Raw genomic sequence first — 16,599 nt, forward strand, 5'->3', positions numbered from 1 at the left:
TCCCTGAAATCCTGTCCCTCCTGGTTTCTAATAAAACAATAGTGTTCCATGACATACATATACCACAGTTTGCTAAACCATTCCCAAATTGAAGGAAATTTACTGGATTTCCAATTCTTTGCCACCACAAACAGGGCTGCTATAAATATTTTTGTACAAGTGATGTTTTTATCCTTTTTCCTCATCTCTTCAGGGTATAGACCCAGTAGTGGTATTGCTGGGTCAAAGGGTATGCACATTTTTTGTTGACCTTTGGGCATAGTTCCAAAGAGCTCTCCAGAAGGGTTGGATTAGTTCACAACTCCACCAACAGTGTAATAGTGTCCCAGATTTCCCACATCCCTTCCAACAATGATCATTATCCTTCCTGGTCATACTGGCCAATCTGAGAGGTGTGAGGTGGTACCTCAGAGAAGCTTTAATTTGCATTTCTCTAATAATTAATGATTTAGAGCATTTTTTCATATGGGTATGGATTGCTTTGATCTCCTCATTTGTAAATTGCCTTTGCATATCCATTGACCATTTGTCAATTGGGGAATGGCTTTTTTGTTTTAAAAATATGGCTCAGTTCTCTGTATATTTTAGAAACGAGTCCTTTGTCAGAATCATTAGTGGTAAAGATTGTTTCCCAATTTAGTTCTTTTCTTTTGATCTTGATTACATTGGTTTTATCTGTGCAAAAGCTTTTTAATTTAATGTAATCGAAATCATCTAATTGGTTTTAGTGATGTTCTCCAACTCTTCCTTAGTCATAAACTGTTCCCCTTTCCATAGATGTGACAGGTAGACTAGTCCTTGATCTTCTAATTTGATTATAGTATTGTTTTTTATGTCTATGTCCTGTAACCATTTGGATCTTATCTTGGTAAAGGGTGTGAGGTGTTGGTCTAATCTAAGTTTCTTCCATACTAACTTCCAATTATCCCAGCAGCTTTTATCAAAGAGGGAGTTTTTATCCCAATGGCTGGACACTTTGATTTTATCAAACAGCAGATTACTATACTCCTCTCCTGCTTTTACACCTAGTCTATTCCACTTGTCTACCACTCTATGTCTTAGCCAATACCAAACAGTTTTGATGACTGATGCTTTATAATATAATTTTAGATCGGGTAGTACTAAGCCACCTTCATTTGCATTTTTTTCATTAAGCTCCTGGCAATTCTTGACATTTTATTTCTCCATATGGATTTACTTACAATTTTTTTTTAACTCATTAAATTAATTTTTTTGGAATTTTGATTGGTAGGCCACTAAACAGATAGTTTAGTTTTGGTAGAATTGTCATTTTTATTATATTAGCTCGCCCTATCCATGAGCAGTTGATATTTGCCCAGTTATTTAAATCTGATTTAATTTGTGTGAGAAGTGTTTTATAATTGTTTTCAAAAAGATTCTGAGTCTGTCTTGGCAAATAGACTCCCAAATATTTTACACTGTCTGAGGTTACTTTGAATGGGATTTCTCTTTCTAGCTCTTCCTGCTGTTTCTTGCTAGACATATATAGAAAAGTTGAGGATTTATGAGGGTTTATTTTATAACCTACAACTTTGCTAAAATTGCTAATTATTTCCAGTAGTTTTTTAGATGATTTCTTGAGATTCTCTAGGTAGACCATCATGTCATCGGCAAAGAGTGAGAGTTTTGTCCCTTCCTTCCCAATTCTAATTCCTTCAATTGCTTTTTCTTCTCTAATTGCTGATGCTAAAATTTCTAAAACAATATTGAATAGTAGTAGTGATAATGGGCACCCTTGTTTGACCCCTGATCTTATTGGGAATGCCTCTAGCCCCTCCCCATTGAATTATAATGCTTGTTGATGGTTTCAGATAGATACTGCTAATTATTTTAAGGAACAGTCCATTTATTCCTACATTCTCTAGTGTTTTTAATAGGAATGGATGCTGTATTTTGTCAAAAGCTTTTTCAGCATCTATTGATATGATCATATGATTTTTGATAAGTTTGTTGTTGATATAATTGGGTATACTAACAGTTTTCCTAATATTGAACCAACCCTGCATTCCTGGAATAAATCCTACTTGATCATAATGTATTATCCTAGTGATGACTTGTTGTAGTCGTTTTGCTAAGATTTTATTTAGGATTTTTGCATCTATATTCATCAGGGAAATAGGTCTATAATTTTCTTTCTCTGTTTTAACTCTTCCTGGTTTAGGTAACAGTACCATATTGGTTTCATAAAAAGAGTTAGGCAGAGTTCCATCTTTCCCTATTTTTCCAAAGAGTTTATATAGGATTGGAACCAATTGTTCCTTAAATGTTTGGTAGAATTCACTTGTGAATCCATCAGGCCTTGGAGATTTTTTTTAGGGAGTTCAGTAATGGCTTGTTGAATTTCTTTTTCTGAGATAGGGTTGTTTAGGTATTTAATCTCTTCTTCATTTAACCTGGGCAACTTATATTTTTGTAAATATTCATCCATTTCACTTAGATTATCAAATTTATTGGCATAGAGTTGGGCAAAATAATTTCAAATTATTACTTTAATTTCCTCCTCATTGGTGGTGAGTTCACCTTTTTTCATTTATAATACTAGCAATTTGGTTTTCTTCTTTCTTTTTTTAATCAAATTGACCAGAGGTTTATCAATTTCTTTGGTTTTTTTCATAATACCAACTTTTGGTTTTATTTATTAATTCAATAGTTTTTTTTTGCTTTCAATGTTATTAATTTCTCCTTTAATTTTTAAAATTTCTAATTTTGTATTTGATTGGGGATTTTTGATTTGTTCTTTCTCTAATTTTTTTAGTTGCATGTTTAGTTCATTCATTTCCTCTTTCTCCAATTTATTCATATAAGCATTTAGAGCTATAATATATCCCCTGAGAGTTGCTTTGAATGAATCCCATAGGTTTCATTATTATCATTATCTAGGATAAAATGGTTAATTCGTTCTATAATTTGTTTTTTGGCCCACTCATTTTTTAAAATGAGGTTATTCAGTTTCCAATTTGCTCTGGGTCTATATCTCCTTGGCCCAGTATTGTATATGACTTTTATTGCATTGTGATCTGAGAAAGATATATTCACTATTTCTGCCTTTCTGCAGTTGATCATTAGGTTTTTATGTCCTAGTATATGGTCAATTTTTGTACAAGTTCCATGTACTGCAGAGAAAAAGGTATATTCCTTTCTATCCCCATTCAGTTTCCTCCAAAAGTCTACCATATCTAATTTTTCTAACAATCTATTTACCTCCCTAATTTCTTTCTTGTTTGTTTTATGATTTGATTTATCTAGATCTGATAGCGGGAGGTTGAGGTCTCCTACTAGTAGAGTTTTGCTGTCTATGTCTTCCTGTAATTCTTTCAGCTTCTCCTCTAAGAATTTGGGTGCTGTCCCACTGGGTGCATATACATTCAATATTGAAATGACTTTATTGTCTATGGTACCTTTTAGGAGGATAAAGTTTCCTTCCTTATCTCTTTTAACGCTATCTATTTTTGCTGCTGCTTTGTCTGAGATAAGGATTGCTACCCCTGCTTTTTTTTACTTCAGCTGAAGCAAAATATATTTTGCTCCAACCTTTTACCTTTACTCTATATGTATCTCTCTGCTTCAAATGAGTTTCTTGTAAGCAGCATATTGTAGGATTCTGGTTTTTAATCCACTCTGCTATTTGTTTATGTTTTATGGGAGAGTTCATCCCATTCGCATTCAAGGTTATGATTACTAATTCTTTATTGCCCTCTGTGCTATCTTCCCTCTGTTTGTATTTTCCCCCCTTTCCCCCTTTTATCCATATTCCCCAGTATTTTGTTTTTGAATACCACCCCCTTCAGTATGTTTGTCCTCCTATAACACACCCTCCCCTTTCTTTCCCCTTCCCCTTTTTCCCTTTTCCCTTCACTTCCTTTTGTTATTTCCCCTTATTTCCCCCACTCCACTTCCCTTTCTCCATCCCCCCTCCCCCTTTCCCCTTTTAATACTTGAAAGGTTAGATGTTTTATAAGTTCACTGAGTATGTGCAGGTTGACTTTAAGCCAAGTCTGATGAGAAGAAGATTCAGGTGTTTCTCCTCTGCTCCCTTCTTCCCCTCTATTACCATAGGGTTTTTTGTACCTCTTAGTGTAATGAGATTTGTCCCATTTAATCCCCTCCCTCCTCCTGTCTCTTTCCTGTCCCCCTTTTTAGGGAGGTTGTGTATTTTTTTATATCATTCTATCTAGGTCATAGAAAATTCTGAGTGTCTGTCCCTTCTAGTTCAGTATATTCTATTGGATAGAGTCAAAATTCCTGAGAGTTATTGGAGTCTTTCTCCCAAGTGGGGTTAAAGCCAGTTACATCCCATTAGATAGCAGTCTCATGGATAGGTCATGGATGTCCATCATTTCTGGCTAGGTGTATTCTCTCTGTTAGAGTTACATTTCTCAGGATTTATGAGAGTCTCTTCCCCCACCCCCCATGCTGGAATATAGCCAGTTTCAACTTACTGGATTGCATTTTTTTCCTTTTACCCCCCCTTTTTTTTACCTTTTCATGTGTCTCTTGAACCTCCTGTTTGATGTCCAAATTTTCTTTTTAGCTCTGGTCTTTTCATCAGAAATTTTTGGAACTCTTCCATTTCATTAAATGTTCATCTTTTTCCCTGGAAGAGAAGGCTCAGCTTTGCAGGAAAGTAGATTCTTCACTGCATTCCAAGCTCCTGTGCTCTTTGATCCCTTAAAGTTGATGCAGCCAGGTCCTGCATGATCCTTACTGTGGCTCCTTGATATTTAAATTGCTTCTTTCTGGCTGCTTGCAGGATTTTCTCTTTTATCTGATAGTTCTGTAGTTTGGCCACAACATTCCTTGGTGTTTTCATTTTAGGATCTTTTTCTGGTGGGGATCGATGTACTCTTTCAATAACTACTTTGCCCTCTGATTCCATGATATCAGGGGAGTTTTCCATCACTAGATCCTGTAATATTAAGTCCAGGCTTTTTTTTCTCTTCAATGTTTTCAGGAAGTCGTATAATTTTCAGGTTGCCCCTCCTCAATCTATCCTCGAGGTCAGTAGTTTTGTTGATGAGGTATTTTACATTTGCTTCTATTTTTTTGATTTTTTGTTTTTGTTTAACTGACTCTTGCTGTCTCATGGAGTCATTAGTTTCTGTAAACTCTGTTCTTTTGGTGGGGGAGGAGTTTTCCTCATTAACCTTTTGCAACTCCTTTTCCAATTGGTCAATTCTACTTTTGAAAGAGCTTTCCATTTTGACCAATTGAGGTTTTGAGAGAATTAATTTCTTTTTGCATTTGCTCATTTGAGGATCTGAGAGATTTAGTCTCCTTTTGTGTTTGTCCAATTGTACTTTCTAAGGTTTTTTTTTTCTTTTTGCAAGGTATTAATTGTCTCTCCCAAATTTTAAGCTCCTTCCTTATTTCTTCAAGGAAGTCTTTCTGTGGTGAAGACCAGATTGCATTCTCCTCAGAGGTTCCAGGTCTCTCTGAGCTGGGGTCTTTCCCTTCCAGGAATTTTTCTATGGATCCACCTTTCTGCTGACCCTTCTTCATTTTGCTAAGACCTTGAGTTGGGGTGGGGGGCTGGTTCACCTGGGCTTGGGATAGCTAAAGGCTTTACTGAGTGCAGTTTCTCTGGCTGGCCAGTAGGAGGTGCTGGTTGCCCTCTCTGGAGTGTCTGTGACCTTGGTTGGGAGGCCTTCTCCCTTTGCCCAAAAGGAGGAGTTGGAACTATTGAATTCTTTTGCCTTCAATCAATGGTGGGCTTTACCCTGGTCTGTGGTCATTCCTCAGCTGGGCTGTTTCTTCTGCTCACACACCTGGGCCTGAGGCAGAATTAGTTTGCATTTGTTTGTGCAATGGAGGTATGGACACAAAGTTTCTCAGACCTGAGGAGCCCATGGATTTTGTCCACTGATCTCCTGCACCAGACCTCTCCCTGCAGCCCCTTCCCCAAGCTCCAGGAGGACAGCACCAAGACTAGTGCCTCTGCTTACCCGCAGACCCAAGCCCCCCTTGTACAGCCCCACCGCTGATCCAGCAGGTCTGGCTCTCGGGCCCTCAGACTCTTGGTTCCAATTCAGCTGTCAATCTGGCTGATCCCAGGCTGATCTTCCCTCGGAGCCCACACTCACTTGCCGGTACTCAGCCAAAGCTGCTCAGCCAAGGCTGCTGCTGGAGACAAATCCTGAGGTAGATTTTCCTCTCCTGGCTTTTCTTTCTGGGTTTCCTGGTTCAGAATTCTTTTAAGAGGTTTGTTTCATGTGATAGATGGGGAAGAGATCAGGAGACTTTAGAACTGTCCCTGTCTTCTCTCCACCATCTTGGCCAGAAGACCCGCAGTTTGTTATTCTTTACATCCTTCCCATAGTATGCATTGATCTAAGTTGAGTGTGATGAGATAGAAATCATATCCTTAAGGAAGAAATATATAGTATGAGATAGAGCAGAATTACAAAAAAAGATATTTTTTAAATTAGAAGTACATAGAAAGTCTTTGATCTTTGTTCAAACTCCACAATTCTTTCTCAGGATATAGATGGCATTCTCCATCACAGAAATCCCCAAATTGTGCCTGATTGTTGCCCTGTTGATATGAGCAAGTCCATTAAGGTTGATCATCACTCCAATGTTGCTGTTAGTGTGTACAGTGTTCTGGTTCTGCTCATCTCACTCAGCATCACTTCATGCAAATTCTTCCAGGTTTCCCTGAATTTCCATCCCTCCTGGTTTCTAATGGAACAATATTGTTCCATCACACAAATATACCACAGTTTGTTAAGCCATTCTCCAATTGATGGACCTTCCCTCAGTTTCCATTTCTTTATCACCACAGAGCTGCTATGAACATTTTTGGACAGGTGATGTTTTTATCCTTTTTCATCAGCTCTTCAGGGTATAGACCCAGTAGTAGTATTGCTGGATCAAAGGGTATGCACATTTTTGTTGTCTTTGGGGCATAATTCCAAATTGATTTCCAGAAAGGCTGGATGAGTTCACAGTTCCATCAACAATATATTAGTGTCTCAGATTTCCCACATCCCTTCTAACATTGATCCTTGTCCTTTGTGGTCATATTGGTCAATTTGAGAGGTGGAACTTCAGAGATGTTGTAATGTGTATTTCTCTAATAATTAGTGGTTTAGAGCAAGTTTTCATATGACTATGGATTGCTTTAGTTTCCTCATCTGTAAAATGCCTTTACATACCATTTGACTATTTGTGAATTGGGAAATGGCTTGTCTTTTAAAAAAAAAAAATTGACTCAGTTCTCTGTACATATTAGAGAAGAGTCCTTTGTCAGAAACACTACTCATAAAACTTGTTTCCCAATTTACTACATTTTTTTTTATCTTGGTTACAGTAGTTTTGTCTGTGCAAAAGCTTTTTGATTTAATATAATCAAATTATCTAGTTTGTTTTAAGTGATATTCTCCCTCTCTTCCTTGGTCATAAATTGCTTCCTTTTCCATAGATCTGACTTATAAACTATTCCTTGATCTTCTAGTTTGCTTATAATATTGTTTTTATGTCTGGATCCTGTATCTACTTTGATCTTATCTTTTTATAGGTGTGAGGTATTGATCTAATCTAAGTTTCTTCCATACTAACTTCCAATTTTCCCAACAATTTTTATCAGAGAGAGTTTTTATCCAAATAGATGGGCTTTATGGGTTTATCAAACAGCAGATTACTATAATCATTTCCTGCTATTGCACCTAGTCTATTCCACTGATGATCCATCCAGACAGTTTTGATGATTGATGCTTTATAAAATAATTTTAGCACTGATAGGGCTAAGCTTCCATATTTTCTACTTCTTTTCAATAAATCTCTGGAGATTATCAACATTTTATTTCTTCATATGAATTTAAGTACAATTTTTTTCTTACTAATTAAAGTAATTTTTTGGATTATTGCTTGGTAGGGCACTAAACAAGTAGTTTAAGTTTCATATAATTGTCATTTTTATTTTTATTTTCTCAGCCTATTCATGAGCAGTTGATATTTGGTCAGTTATTTAAATCTGATTTTATTTGTGTGAGAAGTGTTTTGTAATTGTTTCCAAAAAGTTTCTGAGTCTGTATTGGCAAATGGGCTCCCAGGTATTTTATATTGTCTGAGGATACTTTGAATGGGATTTCTCTCTCTAGCACATTTTGCTGCATCTTTCCAGTCATATATAGAAATGTTGAGGATTTATGACAGTTTATTTTGCATCCTGTGACATTACTAAAGTTGCTAATTATTTCTAGTTGCTTTGTGGATGCTTTTTTGGGGATTCTCTAGGTATACTATCATGTCATCTACAAAGAATGAGAGTTTTGCCTCTTCCTTACCTATTCTAATTCCTTCAATTTCTTTTTCTTCCCTTATTGCTGAAGTTAACATTCTAATATGATATTGAATAGTTGTGGTGATAGTGGGAATCCTTGTTTCACCTCTGATGTTATTGGGAATATCTATAACCTATCCCCAATGCATATAATGCTTGTTGATGGTTTCAGATAGATACTGTTTATTATTCTAAGGAACAATCCATTTATTCCTACACTCTCTAGTGTTTTTAGTTGGAATGGGTGCTGTATTTTTCAAAAGCTTTATCAGCATCTATTGATATAATCGTATGATTTCTGTTAAGTTTGTTATTGATATAATTAATTATACTGACAGTTTTCCTAATATTGAACCAACCCTGCATTCATGGGATAAATCCTACTTGATCACAATGCATTGTCCAAGTGATAACTTGTAGTCATTTTGCTAAGATTTTATTTAAGATTTTTGCATCTATATTCATCAGGGAGGTAGGTCTATAATTTTTTTTCTCTGTTTTAACTCTTTTGGGTTTAGGTATCCGCACCATATTGGTGTTATATAGAATTGGAAACAATTGTTCCTTAAATATTTCATAAAATTTCACTTGGGAATCCATCTGACCCTGGAGTTTTAATCTTAGGGAGATCAATAATGACTTGTGGAGTTTCTTTTTCTGAGACAGGGTTATTTAGGTATTTAATTTCCTCTTCATTTATCCCGTGCAATTTATATTTTTGTAAATATTCTTCCATTTCATTTAGATTACCAAATTTATTGGCATAGAGTTGGGCAAAATAATTTTAAATTATTACTTTAATTTCCTCCTTATTGGTGGTGTGTTCACATTTTTCATTTATGATACTAGCAATTTTTTCTTTTTTCTTTTTTTTAATCAAATTGACCAGAGGGATATCAAGTTTATTGTTTTTTTCATAAAACCAGCTCTTGATTTTATTATTAATTCAATAGTTTTCTTGTTTTCAATTTTTAAAATTTCTCCTTTAATCTTTATAATTTCTAATTTGGCATTTAACTGGAGCCTTTTAATTTGTTCATTCTCTAATTTTTTAGTTGCATATTTAGTTCATTGATTTCCTCTTTCTCTAATTTATTCATATAAGCATTTAAAGATATAATATATCCCCTGACAGCTGCCTTGAGTGCATCCCATAGATTTTGGTATATTGTTCCATTATTGTCATTATCTAGGAAAAAACAGTTAAATCTTTCTATAATTTGTTGTCTGATCCACTCATTCTTTAAAATGAGATCATTCAGTTTCCAATTAGTTTTGTATCTATATCTCCCTGGCCCAATATTGCATGTAATTTTTATGGCATTATGATCTGAGAAAGATGTATTCACTATTTCTGCCTTTCTGCAATTGATCATTAGGTTTGTATGCCCTAGTACATGGTCAATTTTTGTGCAAGTGCCATGTATTGCAGAAAAAAATGTATATTCCTTTCTATCCCCATTCAATTTCCTCCATAAGTCTATGATATCTAGATTTTCAAACCATCTGTTTACCTCCTTAACTTCCTTCTTGTTCATTTTATATTTAGATATATCTAAATCTGAGAGCAGTAGGTTGAGATCTCCCAATAGTAGAGTTTTACTTTCTGTGTCTTACTGTAACTCCTTCAACTTCTGCTCTAAGAATTTGGATGCTATACCATTGGGTGCAGACATATTAAGTATTGAAATTATTTTAATGTCTATGATAACTTTTAGGAGGATGTAGTTTCCCTCCTTGTTTCTTTTAATGAAATCTATTTTTGCAGCTGTTTTGTCTGAGATAAGGATTGCAACCCCTGATTTTTTTCCCTTTTGGCTGAAACAAAATATATTTTGCTCTAATTTTTTACCTTTTCTCTGTATGCAACCTCTCTGCTTCAGATGAGTTTCTTGTATGCTGCATATTGTAGGATTCTGGTTTTTAATCCACTCTGCTATTCACTTTCATTTTAAGGAAGAGTTCATCTCATTCACATTCAATGTTATAATTACTAACTCTTTATTGCCTTCCATGTTATATCCCTCTTCCCCCCCCCATTTTTCCTTTATCCATATTCCCCAGCCATTGTTTCTGAATTCTGCCACCTTCATTATGTTTGACCTCCTGTATCCAAACTCCCCTGCTATGTCCCACCTTTCCCTCTGCCCCTTCTTCCTTCTCTTCCTTCTGTTGATTTCCCTTTATCTCTCCCTCCCCTTTTTCCCTTTTAACACTTTAAAGGTAAGATAAAGTTTCTTAACTTAACTGAACATGTATATGTTAACTTTAAGCCAATCTAATGAGAGTAAGATTCAGGTGGTTATCACCTCATCCCTTCTTCCACTCTATTGCAATAAGTTCTTTGTACCTATTATTGTAAGGAGCTTTACCCAATTCAGTCCCCTCCCTCCTACCATCTCTTTACTGTACTCCTTTTTAAGGAGGTATTGTTTTTAAAACATTCTATCTGAGTCACAGAAAAGTCATGAATGTCCATCATTTCTGGCTGTTCTCTCTACAACTATAATTATTGAGAGTTATTAGTGTCTTTCTCCCAGGTGAGGATATATTCAGTTCCATCTTATTGGATAGCAGTTTCTCAAATAATTCATACATAATAATCTCTTCTGGCTAATTAAATTCTCTCTAATAAAGTTTCAATTCTCCAAGATTTTTAAAATCTTTCTTCCAGGTAAGGATATTGCCAGTTTCATCTTATTTGATAAGAGGTTTTCCACTCTCCCCCTTTTTTAAAATTTTACCTTTTCACATGTTTCTTGAGTCCCCTGTTTGAAGTCCAAATTTTCTATTAAGCTCTGGTATTTTCATCAGAAAATGTTGGAAATCTCCTATTTCGATAAATATCCATCTTCTTTCCCTGGAAGGGAAGGCCCAGTTTGGTTACAGAGTAGATTCTTGGCTGCATTTCAAACTCCATTGTTTTTCAGAATATTGCATTCCAGGCCCTTTGATCCCTTAATGTTGAAGCTTCTAGGTCCTGTGCAATATATACTGCAACTCCATGGTATATAAATTGTTTCTTTCTGCCTGCTTGCAGGATTTTCTCTTTTATCTGGAATTTGGCTACAATATTCCTTCATGTTTTTATTTTGGGATCCCTTTCTGGAGGGGATCTATTTATTTTTTCACTAATTATTTTACCCTCTGTTTCCATGATATCAGGGCAGTTTTTCCATCACTAAATCCTGTAATATTAAGTCTAGGCTTTTTTTTTCAATGTTTTCTGGAAGACCAATAATTTTCAGGTTATCTTTCCTCATTCTATTCTTGAGATCAGTGGTTTGGCTGATGAGCTATTTAAAAATTTCTTCTATTTTTTTTACTATTTTTTAGTTTTGTTTAACAGCCTCCTGCAATTTCCTGAAGTCATTAGTTCCCACAGTCTCCATTAATTTTTTAGAGAAGAATTTTCTTCCTTTACCTTTTGCAACTCCTTTTCCAATTGTCAATTCTATTTTTGTAAGAGTTTTCTCTTTGATCATTTGAGGTCTTGAGAGAATTATTTCCTTTTTCCATTTGTCCAATTGTATTTTCCAAGGATTTGTTTTCTTGTTGCAAAGTGTTAATTTTCTCTTGGGTTTCTTTTTCCTGACTTTCCAATTGATTTTTAAACTCCTTCCTGATTTATTCATGGAAAGTTTTCTATGCTGGAGACCGAATAATATTCTCCTCAGGGTTTCAACCTCTCTCTCTGAATTACAGTCTTTTCTTTCTAGTAACTTTTCTATGGTCACCCTTTTCTGCTATACTTTCTTCATCTTCATAGATCTTGCATTTGGGAGGGGGCTGGTTCACAGAGGTTTGGTATTGATATCCCTAGAGGCTTTACTCACTGAGTGTAATATCTCTAGCTGTCCAGTTGTGGGTGCTGGAGGATTTGCTCACTGCATGGCTAGTAGGGGTGTTGGAGTCTTTTCTCACTGGATGTAATATCTCCTCGCAGCCACTAGGGGGTGCTAGAGACTGGAACCTACTCTCCATCCTCTTCTGTATGTCCTAGACTGTCAGTCCCATGGTCACGCCTCCAATCTCTGGTTGTTTCTCATATAGAAGTGGTTCCTGCAGCAAAAGCCCCTGGACTGATCTAAGATTACTCCTGCTCTGGTCCCTCCCCCACTGTCTGTCAACACTCTGTGCTCACCCCCTCTATCCCTAAAGACAGACCTTGAGGTACCTGTTGTTTTTATTGCTTCTCTTTCTAGGATTTGTTCATACCACTTCCATTAAGAGGCTTGTTTCATATTGTTTATAAAGGAAGATCAGGAGACCTTAGCACAGGACCTGGCTTCTCTCTGCCATCTTGGCCAGGAGTCTGATTACCTTTTTAAAAAAATAGTTAATACTTAAAAAAAAAATAGATTCCAGGTGGTGTAGTGGTTAGAGTGCCAGCCCTGGAGACAGGAGAACCTAAGTTCATATCCAGCCTCAGACACATAATAATTGCCTAGCTGTGTTACCATTGCCTTAAATAAATAAACAAAACAAAACAAAAAGTAAGTTCAAATTTATCTCCTTTTGTCTTGCCCCTTTCCTACCCCTTGAGAAGGAAATCAATATAATATTGATTATACATGTGAAGTTATGAAAAACTTTCTATATTAACTATGGTAGAAAAGAAAACATTCATACACACAAAAAGAAAATAAAAAAGTAAAAAATAAACATGCTTCAATTTAAACAGTGTTGATCAATTCTCTCTTTGAAGATGGATTGAATTTTTGATCATAGGTGATTTAGAAATGATCATTTCCTTGTTCAGAGTAGTTCAGTCTTTCACAGTTGATCTAGATGGAATGCTTGACTAGAATAGTACATTCCTTTAACTTTGCTATGAGGACTGAGGCTAAATATGGTAAATTTGTGATTCTGTATATTCTGTATATTAAGCTCCATACCTATTCATTCTATTCTCATCTATATTCTCTGAGTAAAGGAGTACTCTTTTTCTATTCCCTTAAATTTCCTTTGTGAGCTTCATATTCAGTCATGCCTGAATTTTTATGAACCTATTTTCATTTTTTTTGCCTAAAAATACTGGAGTGGTTGCCATTTATGTCTATAGATCATTTGACAGAAAAGTAAACTGAAGTAAACAGGGTTGAATTAGTTGCTCAGGATCACATAACTCATAAGTGTCTGAGGTCAGATTTGAACTCAAATCTTTTTGACTCCAAGCCAAGAACTCTACCCATTTTTTCACTTAGCTGGGAGCTTACCCCTCTGAAAATACATTCATTCTATCCTTATTCAGTTACCTTCAGAGATGCCTACAAACATGTTTAGATCTTCCTGATTATTAAAAATTTAATGATAATAAAATAAACAATGTAACCCTTCCCTTTACCTTGATTTCTATCAAACCATAATTCTATACCTTACCTCTTGATAGATATGGACCAAATGGTCTCTGAGTTGCTTTCTCTGACTAGAGTTATTCCTCTAGAAATAGTTCTTTCACATTTGTAAAATGGGTGTCATCACAGAATGTATCCCAAATGTCATTGTGTGCACCAAATAAGGCAACTAGGTGTCTTCAACGTACAGTGTCTTCAAGTTTAAGGTCTAGAGTCAGGAAGAAATGAGTTAAAATTCAACCTAAGATACTTACCAGCTAAGTGATCCTGGATAAGTGAACCTCTTTTGCCTCTGTTCTCACCTTTAAATTGGTGTAAATAATAAACCAATAAGATAGTATTTATAAATCACTTAGTGCAAGTACTTAGACATAGTAGCCAGTTTTGAGGATAGCTAGGTAGTGGATGGAACAAGAACCCTAAAGTCAGGAGGACCTGAGTTCAAATTTGACCTCACACTTAATAATTGCTTAGTAGTGACCTTAGGACCATTGCCTTGCAAAAAGTAAAAAAAATCCAATAAATATTAGTTTAAATGATGATGATGATGATGATGATGACATAGAAAAGTCATTTACAACTGCTTTGACCAATTAATACTTACCAAGCAACCTCTGTTGTTATTAATATTATCTTCACATGTCTCCCTTATTCCTCCTTCTCTCTAGTAACATACCCATCACCCCAGTCATGTTTCCATTACCTTGCCCTGGACAAATACAACCACTTCCTCACTGATCTGCATGCTTCTTGTCTCATCTTGCTTCAAACAGTTGTCCACATAGCTATCAAAATAATATTCTTAAAGCAGAAATCTGTCACCCCCATGCCTAGGAAACTATTGACTCTAGGATAAAATTAAAATGGCTCTGCTTGGCATTTAAAGCCCTTCACAGTTGGGTTCCAGGCTATATTTTCAGACTGATCATTCATCACTCCTCCTCATGTTCTTTACTTTCTAGCCAAACTGCCTGACTTGTTGTTCTGCATATTAGACATCCCACCTGCCTCTGTTCCTTTGCAGAAGTTGGACTGCAAGTCTGGAATGCATTTCCTTCTTAGGTCCCACATAACTATTTTACAACAAGGTTCATCTCAATTATGACCTCCTATGACCTTTCCTAGTGCCCATTGTTGTTAGTACTCTCCAGCATCAGAAATTACTTGAAATATTATTTACATTTACTTACCCATTTTTTATGATATTCAAGATGTCCCAAAAGGATTAATTTAGTTTTAAACTTTCAAAATCTGAAGTTTCATTTACATTTAAGGACACATTGTACATACATACATATATATATATATATATATATGTATATTTCATTTATATATGCATGCATATGTGTACACATACAATTATTTATATTTTAAAATATATTTTCTTTGAGGGTTTATACTGTTTGAATTTTTAATTTTTATTTGAAAGATCTGTCTAGTATTTGGTTCCTAGTATATAAAAAAGTTGAAAGGAAGCAGCTTTGATCTTTTTGATACTTTTGATACCTCTACCTGCTTTCTGATATGTTCACTTTTCTGTATTTCTATGGCATTGAATTTTGTTCTTATTTTTTCTTCCTCTTCAATAGTTATTTTCTGATCTCTTTTTCATTTTTCTGACCTTAAGTTCAACACTTATTGTTCTTTTCTCCAAAATTCACTTTGCATTCTGTTAACCCTTATTTCTGTCATTGATAAAATCATTTCTCAGATTCTCCTGTGACCAAAACTTAGGTGTTACTATTGTTTCTTTTTTTCTTTCTATGTATTATATATAATTAATTAATGTTTTATCAAATATAGAATTATATTTGTGACTCATCTATCCTAACTATTTTCCTTTTCATTTTTCACTATCATCAACCTAGCATAGAAATTCATTATCTACTCTTCATTAATAAAACTCTCTTTTTTCTTAAACATTCAATTTCTCTTTCTCTTCATTCCTCTTTCTAATCCATAACCACAGTAATTTTCCTTGTATAAATCATAGCATGCTGTATCTTGAATCCAAAAAAATCTTTCACAATTAACAAAAGTTATTTTCTCTTCCTACCTCATTTTGAGAAAGGAATGAAGGAAGAAAATGAGAAAGGAAAATAAATAAAGGAAAGAGGATAAAAATAAGAGAACTGAAATATATTTTGATTACATACTATGGTGTGATGTATATACTTTGTGGTTTATGAACACATTATTGATAGTTTTTAAAATTGGCTCAAGTGAGGACCTTATTTCATATATATTACCCTTCAACCAATTCATAAACAAGTACATATATATATATATATATATATATATATATATATATATATATTGATTCCTGTGGATTCCACATTATACTATATGCTAAAGATTTAGACAATCAGATATCCATTCCTTCCTTTTGATAAAACCAAATATCTTGACACTGCTATTATAACAACACTTTAGCAGAAGAGCAGGATTTTCAAATTTACATCCTACTGAAACAGAAGTTTGTTAGCAGAAGCAAGTTTCAGATAAAAGCTAGTAGGTGGGATGGTGATGTTTACTCAATATAAAACAATCTAACCAAGGTCTTATACTATTTATTAGTGACTATGAAAGTTCTCTGACATTTAACTAGAGTTAGTGTACTACAAACTTTTATTCATATACACACAAAGATCTCTCTCTCTCTCTCTCTCTCTCTCTCTCTCTATATATATATATATATATATATATATATATATTCATGACCTCATTCTCTCCTTTGTGTTCTTCCATCCTCCCTCAAAACTTTTGTGCCAATTTGCTGTTAGTTGTTAATTTGCTATATTAGTCCTCACAGAGGACAAATAATTTTTTTGCTCATGAACATCATTCCTTTATAGGTAGCATAAATTCTTCCCATTATACATTTCAGAATTAGACTGAACCATGATTTTACTCACTGATGGGAACTGAAAATTCTTCATG

This window comes from Macrotis lagotis, chromosome 5 (assembly GCF_037893015.1).
Source record: "Macrotis lagotis isolate mMagLag1 chromosome 5, bilby.v1.9.chrom.fasta, whole genome shotgun sequence".
Classification (NCBI taxonomy): domain Eukaryota; kingdom Metazoa; phylum Chordata; class Mammalia; order Peramelemorphia; family Peramelidae; genus Macrotis; species Macrotis lagotis.